Source organism: Tachypleus tridentatus, chromosome 13 (genome assembly GCF_004210375.1).
Source record: "Tachypleus tridentatus isolate NWPU-2018 chromosome 13, ASM421037v1, whole genome shotgun sequence".
NCBI lineage: Eukaryota > Metazoa > Arthropoda > Merostomata > Xiphosura > Limulidae > Tachypleus > Tachypleus tridentatus.
In genome coordinates this window covers 27,908,189-27,920,338 of record NC_134837.1, presented here as the reverse complement: position 1 = coordinate 27,920,338, position 12,150 = coordinate 27,908,189, and the positions used below count along the sequence as shown (strand labels likewise).

The 12,150-nt window shown below is 35.2% G+C and overlaps 1 pseudogene across 1 annotated transcript in view; it reads left to right on the top strand.

The window, feature by feature from the left end:
- The window catches only part of LOC143238468 (potassium/sodium hyperpolarization-activated cyclic nucleotide-gated channel 2-like), a 280,511-nt pseudogene that overhangs the window by 193,807 nt on the left and 74,554 nt on the right, over positions 1-12,150 (top strand). The window contains exon 4 of the transcript XR_013020594.1: positions 9,786-9,949. The product of XR_013020594.1 is annotated as a potassium/sodium hyperpolarization-activated cyclic nucleotide-gated channel 2-like (transcript). The remainder of the gene's footprint in view (positions 1-9,785; positions 9,950-12,150) is intronic.

Below are 12,150 nucleotides of genomic sequence, written 5' to 3'. Positions count from 1 at the left end.
ACAGTAAGAAACCTTCAATAAACCTGGTAGTGATTTACTACATTGTCTACAGTAAGAAACCTTCGATAAACCTGTCAGTGATTTACTACATTGTCTACAGTAAGAAACCTTTGATAAACCTGTCAGTGATTTACTACATTGTCTACAGTAAAAAACCTTCGATAAACCTGTCAGTGATTTACTACATTGTCTACAGTAAAAAACCTTCGATAAACCTGTCAGTGATTTACTACATTGTCTACAGTAAGAAACCTTCAATAAACCTGTTAGTGATTTACTACATTGTCTACAGTAAGAAACCTTCGATCAACCTGTTAGTGATTTACTACATTGTCTACAGTAAGAAACCTTCAATAAACCTGGTAGTGATTTACTACATTGTCTACAGTAAGAAACCTTCAATAAACCTGGTAGTGATTTACTACATTGTCTACAGTAAGAAACCTTCGATAAACCTGTCAGTGATTTACTACATTGTCTACAGTAAGAAACCTTTGATAAACCTGTCAGTGATTTACTACATTGTCTACAGTAAAAAACCTTCGATAAACCTGTCAGTGATTTACTACATTGTCTACAGTAAAAAACCTTCGATAAACCTGTCAGTGATTTACTACATTGTCTACAGTAAGAAACCTTCAATAAACCTGTTAGTGATTTATTACATTGTCTACAGTAGGAAGCTGGTGATAGGTTTGCTAGTGATTAATCTTATCTTCAGCAACAAACGTATGATATATATGTTAGCGATTTGCGCTGTTGTCTACACTAAGAAATGGTGATATATTTGCTAGTTATTTACTATAATGTCTGCAGTAAGTCACTGGTAATAATTATGCTAACGATTTATTTTATTGTCTACAGTAACTGGTAACAGTTCTGCTAATGACCTACTTTATTCTCTATACTAACGGCCAGGCATGGCTAGGTGGTTAGGGCGCTTGACTCGTAATCCGAGTGTCACGGGTTTGAATTCCCTATGGGAACGTATAATGTAATAGTCAGTCCCACTATTTATTGGTAAAAGAGTAGCCCAAGAGTTGGCGGTGGATGGAAATGAGTACCTTTTTTCTATTTAGTGTTACACTATAAAATTAGAGATGGCTCGTGAAAATAGTTCTCGTGCAGCTTTCCGCGAAATTCAAAAACAAACAGTAAGCAACTAGAACAGTACTGCTAATTATTTACTTTATTGTTTACAGTTATTAATTGGTTACAGTCGTGCTAATAGTTTATAGTTGTCTACAGTAAGAACTGGGTACAGATGTGTAACTCTGGTGGTGATAACTGCGTTACCAAGAGTTGATGTAACTGTCAGTTTTTGTTTTTACTCTTGTTACAACAGCTTATTATATTGTTTTAATGAGAAAGTAAACCTATCAATGCTTATTACATTTTACTTCACTATGGGGTGATGTCTCTGGAAAATGAGTGCTAAATTTATATTTTAAAGAACTATGTTTCAGAACGTGTCGTAAAGTTCTGTGATTCATATGATGTAATACAACTACGAATCGAACAGTTTTCGTGTGATTCATTTAACGTAAAGTATTTTTAACGCAGCAACATTATATGTGACCAAATTTCTGAAAGAAATATCTTCTATATATCCGTTAATCCAGTACAATTAAATCTTACGATCTAATATAATTAATAACCAAATATTATCATGTTCCAAATTTGATATAAACGTTTCTCGCTTAATTCAGCGTCGTGTAAAGTATTAACAATGATTGGTAGAAGCTAAAGTCTTTCCCTTTACACAGTTTAACAGCTATGTTTAGGACTATATAATCTTGTTAGCTTCCTCAGAGTTGTGAGCCATTCAGTTGCTGTTAAAATCTGTTGTTTTACAACCGCGGAACCTGCTTACGTGGACATAGACCGCTCGCTGTCCTGCAGCCACTAGAGAGAAAATATGGCCTGTTACTGTCGTTTCAGTTCCTGCATGTTCGCTCTGAGTCAGTTGTTATTATATTCGTCGTAGTTTAAGGCACAATTGCTATTTTTTTTTCAGACAGTGTGTATACATATAAATTACTTCACTTATATAGTCAGCTCTCCTTGAAAATAAAAGTCAACCAATAAGGTGAAGCAAATTCGCACAAATTAGAAGGTCATTCCTACACTCTGAGTAATATGTAACTGATGTCTCGAGCTCTATGTTACCAGTACATTTGAGTCAATAACAGGGAAGCCACCTAAAATTAAAACGAAAGAAAAGAATCCTTATGTTTCAATATCTTCGGATAACAATCCCTCTAATCTAACTGCACAGGTGAAAGATGATATAACTTTAATTTTAGCTTTCAGCAGATATCTGGTGTCCATTTTGAGGCAACCACGCTGATATTTTTGATAGCTTCGAAAACGTTTAGTTTTGAAATAATGTTAAGGTTTGTTTTCGTAGAAGCACAGTTATGGCTACAGTCAAGCTGGTTTGTTTGTTTTTGAATTTCGCACAAAGCTACTCGAGGGCTATCTGTGCCAGCCGTCCCTAATTTAGCAGTGTAAGACTAGAGGGAATGCAGCTAGTTATCATCACCCACCGCCAACTCTTGGGCTACTCTTTTACCAACGAATAGTGGGATTGACCGTCACATTGTAACGCCCCCACGGCTGAAAGGGCGAGCATGTTTGGCGCGATAGGGGTGCGAACCTGCGACCCTCAGATTACGAGTCGCACGCCTTATCACGCTTAGCCATGCCGGGCCCAGTCAAGCTGGAATAACATCTTGTATACAGGACCGAACATCTAGTCGTATTTGAAGGATTACCACAGTTGTTCTAAGTGCTGGAATGCCACGATTCCTATGTTTCTAACCAGACTAAGACACTCTGACATCAGATTAAAAACAATATATGTATATACCTGTTTTATATTAAGAGAAATAAGCAGTTAAAAAGTGGCAATATTATTGTTTTTCTTCTTGTTTAATAGGCAAAATTTATTTGTTGTTTAATAATTCTGGGTAGATTAAAAGGAAAGCCAAGATCTCGCAAATAAAAGTAGTGCAAGGCAGAGAACCGTCCATGTATTATTCTATCTACAGGCGAAATGTATGGTAAACGAAAGGCGACAGAGATGAAAAACGTTATACTGGTAGTTTTTGATCTGAGGAAGAGATGACAACCGTAATGTATTTATCAATAGATTTCGTGAATTCTTTTTGATAATGTTAGTGGCAAATTGCCATCCACAGCCACTAGGGTAAAACTACTGCTTTGATGGTATAAAGGGGGAATGATACAGTGGTCTAAGATGCTGTATGTGTTTCCCTGGATGCTAGGTATCAAATAACGCTTAGGATTGAATTTTCCTTCAAAGCCATGCAAAATAATGAGAACAAAATAGCAATATCAAAGCACATTGCATGTTTGTTTTTTGAATTTCGCACAAAGCTACTAATTTAGCTAATTTAGCAGTGTAAGACTAGAGGGAAGGCAGCTAGTTATCACAACCCACCGCCAACTCTTGGGCTATTCTTTTACCAACGAATACTGGAATTGACCATCACGTTATAACGCCTCCAGAGGGAGCATGTTTGATGTGACGGGGATCCGAACCCCCGACCCTCAGATTACGAGTCGCACGCCTTAACACGCTTGGCCATGCCGGGCCATGGACGAGGTATGCATTCTAAAGAGTTCAAAATGCGTTGTTCATTTGTTACCTGAATCAATTTCTCAGAAATTTAACTCAAAGCTACTTAAGGTGTATCTGCGTATTGCCATTCCTAATTGTGATCGATAAACTTAAGAGAAGGCACCCACTTGACAACACCCACTCTTGAGCTACTGAATAATGTGATTTGACCATCATTCCTGTATTACACTCAATATCTAGAAAGTTGAGAATCGCGTTTATGCATCAACGGGATGCTAACCATGAATTTCAGATCTGTCCAAGACATGGTTTTGAAATTTCTCAGAATGTGTGACGCGTATCATCTTTCATGCAGATAAAAAGCATATACAGATAGGTTACAGCGTGAAGAGAGGCGGCAGTTTTATGACGGAATGTCGGGTTTAACTTTTGTAGGTCTTTCTTTTGTAACTGTTAACATTACACGATATCTCAACTGTCATTGTATCGACTTGCTAACAACAAAGGTTTCGTTAGTAAAAACTATGTTACACTTCGTTAAAACACGCATGCTCGCCATTTCAAACTTTAGGGTGTTATAATACAATGGTAAATCCAAATATTTGTTGGTCAGAAGTTGCAAAGAGTTCGAGAAAGGTGTTGTTGACTATCTTACCTCTGCTCTAACGTATCATTTCTAATGTAGGGACGCCTAGCGGTAAAAAACAACAACAAACCAAGCCATCTGGCGGTAATACACAAATACAGTACGGAAAATATTGAACGACAAAATAATTTTATATTCCTTAATATCATACATATCAAAATACTCATCAGTTCTTTCAACAAACTTAAACATGCACTAAATTAACAATTGTGGACCAGCTAGACTCAAAATAAAAAAACATTTTCTCTTTAACATATTGTTATTATTGAGATACTACAAACATCAAACTTAAAAACACTTTTAATTGTAGTGAGTTTAGTTGAATTTCATTAAAATTCTTCAACTTTTAAAAAAAATTGTTTGATATGAGCTGTTTTGTCATAGAGTGTAAGAATAACAGGTTAAAATCGTGTAAACACAGTTAACAAACATTTTGACAAATCAAATGCAAATGGAAACATAGGATGTAAAACAAATGGTATGTGTATTTATATACATCTCATCATATATGTAGTAAAAAATCATATATATATATGTATCTTAGGCATTTAAACTAGCCAAAAGGTTTTTTTTGTCTTTGTCAGTTAGATGTTAGAATTATTTACCTATAAATATATGCATAAACAGAGAGATGGTGAGAAACAGGTCGAAAATATCAAACTCTTAACAATCAGTATTACTACATCAGAAGCTTTTGTAGACATTATTTTGAAAGCTCACAAGCTTTTCAATACACCCACCGCCGATTCTTGGTCTGTGACGCCCCCACGACAGAAAAGGTGAGCATGTTCGGTGTGAAGACACGTTCTCGTGTCTTCTTGTTTAGTACGTCCCCTTAAGTAAGTATCATAATAAAAGAAATTTCGCCAAAAACGTTCTAATAAACAATAACATAACAAGTGCAGCCTGGTATGGCCAGGTGGATTAAGAAGTTCGACTAGTAATTGGAGGTTAACGGGTTCGCATCCCCGTCGCACCAAACATGCTCGCCCTTTCAGCCGTGGGGGCGTTATAATGTTACGGTCAATCCCAGCTAATTGAGGGCTATCTGTGCTAGTCGTCCCTAATTTAGCAGTGTAAGACTAGAGGGAAGGCAGCTAGTCATCACCACCCACCTCCAACTCTTGGGCTACTCTTTTACCAACGAATAGTGGGATTGACCGTCACTTATAACGCCCTCACGGCGGAAAGGGCGAGAATGTTTGGCGCGAAGGGGATGCGAACCCTCGACACTCAGATTACTAGTCGCACGCCTTAACACGCTTGGCAATGCCGGGCCATTTGAAAGAGAATTACTATAAATATCACATATTAAGATTCATTTTAGGACTAGCAGAGGCCCGATGAACATTTGTAGTGAAATTGGTATATTTATTGTAGTAGCAATACCTCCTTAAATACAGGATTTGTAGATAAATACAAAATAATTATACTTGCATACACTTAGGCCCGGCATGGTCAGGTGGTTAAGGTATCTCGACTCGTAATGCAAGGGTCGCAGGTTCGATCCCCCTCACACCAAAGATGGTAGCATTTAATGTGACGGTTAATCCCACTTTTCGTTGATAAAATAGTAGCCCAAGAGTTGGCGGTTGGTGGTGATGATTAGTTATCTTATCTCTAGACTTTGGTAAATTAGGGACGGCCAGCGTGGATAACTCTCGAGTAGCTTTGCACGAAATTCGAAACAAACATACAATGAAATCTGTAAGACCACTTGTTCTAGTCCTACCATCAGTTAAGCCTTTATTAAGTACGGCGTATATTCGATAAATAAACAAATCAACCCTATTATTTGTGTACGTTTTCTGTTTGAATTTTGTTTGAGCTAAACTGTATCGTGCTTAATACTACTAGTAAATAAACTTATATTTTACGACGTAACATTAGAGCTTTTTTAAAACTTTTAATATGGTGTTGTACCAAATGTTTACTAAAGTATATTTACACGTATTTCGTTTGCATCTGATGAAATAAAATGCGGCCTATTAGCATTTAGACAGTAAAGTGAGCACTCATTTTCAGGACAGACAAAAACCAACTATTATCATAATAGATTAATTTCAAACTATAACACCGGTTACATGAAAAGCCTGATAATAAGTGTTACACTTTATGTTGTTATAAGTGTTTTTTATTTTATTACGCATTTTATAGTATTTGACAAAGATCTTAATTTGAATATAACATTGTATTGTGATGCTTATATAAATAAAATCAAATTATATATAGGAGACAATTATATACAGGGTGAGCCAAAAGTAGGTGGACAGCATTTGGAATAGGTTTATGTATCGGTTATATTAATGCAATTGTATATTATAACTATGTTGCAACTATATTATTTGTGTTATATAATTACAATTTTATAATTACATTTGTTTTAATTTAAGCTGTTTTCTTTTTTTTTTTTTTAGATTGTTAATAGAACCCATAATGTCAAATACTTTAAATACAGATAAAATAATATGGGTGTTAAAAGAGTATTGGAAATCTCAAAATACTGAAACCGTAAGGAGAAAGTGGGTTGAAACATTTGATACTCCAGCTCCAAAAAGACAAACCATTTACCGTATCCGTGACAAATTCGACGCCACTGGCTCAATCCTTAATGCTGCTAAAACTGGTCGACCCAAAACAGTCTGTACAGAGAATAATACGCAACGTGTTGCCGATGCATTTGTTCAAAGTCCAAAAAAAAATCCACCAGAAGAGCTTCTATGGAATTGAACATACCACAAACCTCTATTAGGCGAATTATAACGCAAATTGGGTTGAAACCCTATCGACCACAACTAATTCATGGCTTATTGGAGGATGATCCAGACAGGCGACTGCAATTTAGTGAAATTATGCTGAACAAGATTGAAGAAAACCCAGGAATTTTAGATAACATTGTGTGGAGTGATGAAGCTTCTTTTAAATTATCCGGTCATGTCAATAGACATAATTGTGTTTACTGGTATAGTGAGAACATGCATTTAACATTAGAACAACAGCTAAATCAGCCTGGTGTCAATGTTTGGGGTGGTATTTCAAGTTCTGGTGTTTATGGGCCATTTTTTTGGACGGAACAATTACAGGAGATAAGTATCTCGAAATTCTAAGGAATCAAGTTGTTCCCCAGTTACAGCAACAACCTAATTTACATGACTCTTATTTTCAACAAGATGGGGCCCCTCCACATTATTCCAAAGGAGTTCGTGAGTATCTGGATGAAACATTTCCATTGAAATGGATTGGTCGAAGAGGTCCAATCGATTGGCCGGCACGTTCACCGGACTTGACCCCTATGGATTTTTTCTTTTGGGGAGTACTCAAGGAAAAAGTTTATAGTCAAAAACCAATAAGTGTCGGTGATTTAAAAAATTACATAAGAGATGCATTACAAGAAATTAATGCCCAGAGTGACTTGTGCAAAAAATGTTTGTCGAAGCGTAAGAGGTAGACTTCAAAGCTGTGTAAATCAAGAAGGAAAACAATTTGAGCATTTGCGTTAATAAATAACATTTTATTTTCATTAATATAATTGTCTTATTACATATAGTTTACGTATACGTGATCTCTAAATAAATGTTTTTTTACTGTCCACCTACTTTTGGCTCACCCTGTATATATATAAGTGTAGATATAGGATAGACGAGTACAATATTTTGGACTTCTACTATTGATTTGTTTGTTTTGAATTTCGCGCAAAGCTACACGAGAGCTATCTGCGCTAACCGTCTCTAAATTCAGTTTAAGACTAGAGGGAAGGCAGTTAATCATCACCTCCCACTGCCAACTTTTGGGCTACTCTTTTACCAACGAATAGTGGGATTGACCGTAACATTATAACGCCCCACGGCTGAAAGGACGAGCGTGTTTTGTGCGACAAATATTCGAACTCACAATTACTACTATTACTTTTGGATTAACAATACGAATTATCTATGTGATACTGGCATACTGTTTTACCTTTGAAGTATTGACATTTTTATTATTCCATCCAATACCAACTGTGTTTCTGTATTGACTGATATTACATTTCGCCTTTCACAAAACCCAGCATTAAAAAATGGCCTTAAAAGTAAGCAAAATCAATGATTTTTCAAATAAAACGTCAATTCTATAAATTATTGGTGAAGTGTTAATTGTTTATTTGTTCATTTGTGTGACTTGTATGCCATTAAAGACCCTCCTGCCAAATAGCTAGAAAGCGGGTTTCGATACCCGTGGTTGGCAGAGCACAGATAGCCCTTTGTATAGTTTTTTACTTAATAGCAAACAAACAAACCGACCAAATAGTCACAGGCCCCACAGGGAACTTGCTCCATAAAAATATTTAGAAAAATGTGTTATAGAAACTGATAAAGTCCGATCTCCTATCTGTAACTCTAATTAAAATTAACTATGATCAATTCACGTTAATATGCTAAGAAGCCTTGAACAGAATCTATGTACTTTTTATAATATTCTTCTTCTAAGCCATTATTTGTTATGCCAAATAATTTGTCATTATAAAATTAGTTACATAAGAAATTATAATGAATTTTGTGCTAACAGAAACTAACACAAACAATGAGAGTGTTGGTTGTGTACTTTCATGTTTCTTTCCTCAGATTTATCATTTCCATCCAATCCTGTCACTTCATCGATTTGCTGAACAAACGAACATAATGTAAAATAAAGTTAACAAAATGAGACTGTATTTTACCAATCAAATGCATAAGACGTATTACTTTATTTACGCTTGTTACTATTTATTTGCCTCTTTATTTTGCTAACTTTCCTTTTGTGCATAATATTTCCTGGAGTATTGAATTAATTGGTGCACTTGAGGCAAATGAACTAATATTTTAGTCTATATAGTGCTCTATATTTAAGCATTATTTAAATGAACAAATCAGGAATGGTCTATCGTAAAAAAAAGTAGAATAAAAAAGAGAAATAGAAAAAGAGAGAGAGAGAGAGAAGGAAACAGTGCATTACTGCAAAATTTGACAAAAGTTAATGATCTGAAACCAAGCCAAAAATATAAAAGACACTATGGCGTAACTTTTTTTGCGTGTTTAATCCTTTAACATTTTGCGGTCATTAAACTGTCCGGGATTATAGGACCTGTTTGTTGTTTTTTTCGTTAGATTCGACCGAAATTCGTGCATGATTTTGTGTGAGATTTCTTTCCTGATTCTCCCAGTAAATTTTACTGTAACTTTTCTGTAATCGGTTGTTGGTTTTCAACAGCAACAACAGTGGCATATGTACGGTCTATTTCCTGTTTCTCTCAGTAGATTTTACTGTAATCGAATTCTCTGTTGTTGTTTTTTTCACAGAAACAACAAGACTTGTTATTAAATGGTCTCTTTCCTGCTTCTGCCAATTGATTCAACTGAAACTTGTGTGTGTGATACGTTTTTGTTCTTCAACTGAAACACTAGTGTCTTGTGTATAATGTAGTTTTCGCTGCCCCTAAAACACTATGACGAAGTCAGATTTCAAACTGTGTCAACGGGGGATTGTAAGCGATTTGATTTCTGTTTCTTTCAACAGATTCTACTGGGATCTGTGTATGCTCTTCTTCCTTGTTGCCAATCTGATTGTTCTCCCTGTGGCAATTTCTTTCTTCAATGACGATCTTTCAGCGAGATGGATTGCCTTCAATTGTCTTTCTGATACAATATTTCTCTTAGACATCGTTGTCAACTTTAGAACGGGTAAGTTTCTTCCTTGTAATCCATTGTTTTATTATAAAAAAAATTTCTTCATTGTAATCAATTCTGGTATAGATAAAAAATGTCTTCCTCACAATCCATTGTTGTATAGGTTTAAAAGAATTGCTTCCTTATAACCATTTTTGTTTAGATAGAAAAAAGTTCTTCTTGTAATCCATTGTTGTATAGATTTAAACAATTTCTTTCTTGTGATAATTGTTGTTTAGATAGAAAAAATCTTTTTATAATCCATTGTTGTATAGATTTAGATAATTTCTTTCTTGTAATAATTGTTGTTTAGATAGATAAAATCCTTCTTGTAATCCATTGTTGCATAGATTTAAACAATTTCTTCCTTGTTCGTGTATTTAACTAATGATTTACAAAAACTATTCATATTACAAGTGCGCCATATTGAATCTGTGTTCCAATATTTTTTAGGAGATGGAAGCGCATTCACAAATCTATTAAATTCCAATACTAACATTTTAGCCCGACGCACTCACAAACAAAATATCCTTCCTCACAGAGAAGATGTAAAGTATATGTTCTACAACGTGTCTACAATTACGAATATTCTATAATTATGTATCTAAACTGAATGTCTTTTACGAGAACGTCTGCAAGCCTACTAGCTTAGGAAAACAAGTCCGAACATGTATTTAAAATCGATTATCCTAAAATAACGAGAATAAATCTATACAAGTTCTAGAAGAAAGTATTCAACACTCATTGTTTAGAATGACGAGTCTGAACTATTCATGTGTAGCTAGAGTCCAATGTTATACGTTTAGGATAAAAGCCACATATATGCTAAATAACACGCGTCGTTGATTATTCCCTCGCTACAAAAACGTGTTCAAAGCTGTACATGTACCGTTATGTCTGAAAATACTGATAACATGAACACATTCGAAACAGTAAAGCTTCCTCCTTCGGGGTTGGGGGGGAGCTGTGAAAAAGATATAAAATGGGGTGTGATGTTATTTGAGTGAAGAGATGAATAATTTATCTAAAGTGAAAGTCACAATGGACGAGAAACTAAGGAAACATTATTTTTAAAAGAAGTGTGAGAAATAGAAGTAACCACAAACTAAAAGTCTAAATCTTCCTAACTGCTTATCTATGTTACAATACCCAGGCAGTTAATAACACACAGTACATTTTGTGTATGCATTCTCTGACACTTCGATCTGTTTTCAGAGTTTAAAAAAGTTAAAGCGTGGTTATTATATACGTGTTTGGCAACAACACTGAGCACTAGGTAGAGTTAGTATTGTATGTTTACAGTAAGGTAATGTTTACAATGTCTAATTACGTTACCCCCCATACTTGGAATCTACGGAAGGCGTCCAATTAACAGCACACATATAATCTAATATTGGTATTAGATCGTCACCTTTATAATATGCCCAAGACCAAAGTTGCAGGGCGCAATTCTGTTGCAACGAGACACGAATCTGAACCCTCTGGTTAACAATTTGGCACTCCAACCACTATGCAACGCCCGGCCCGATAAATACTGCCATATTACAGTGTTAACCTTACAATGACGCTAGTGCCATATTGCAATATCAACGTTATAATGACATTTCTCCAATGTTACAATGTCAACCTCACAATGACACTACTGCCATATTACCATGTCAACTTAACAATGACACTAATGCCATATTACCATGTCAACTTAACAATGACACTAATGCCATATTACACTGTCAACCAAACAATTATATCTTTAACGTACTGTAATGTCAGCCTAACAATGATACTACTGTCATATTGCAGTGTCAATCTAACAATAACTAAGCTTTCATATTACAATGTTAATCTAACAATGACACAACTGCTATATAACAATGTCAATCTAATAAAAGTTTCATCGTAACGTTCGTTTACTCTTAAAAAGGAAGAAAAAACTATTCCAAATCTTCTTGAGACACATGCTTTTTGCAAAAACCCCAAGTAGTTCAGGGTTATAGACAAAAATAAACAAATTTTAATAAGCATTTTGTCACTGTATTAAGTTTAGTCTATTATTTCGAGGGTCACACAGGAAGAACGGAATTCTCTGAATTCAGTAAAATTCAATAACAAATGATAACTCGAATGATTTGTTTGTTTGTCTGAAGTTAAGCACAAAGCTACAAAAATGGACTATATGTGCTCTGCCAACCAGGGTATTGTCGAAACCCGGTTTCTAA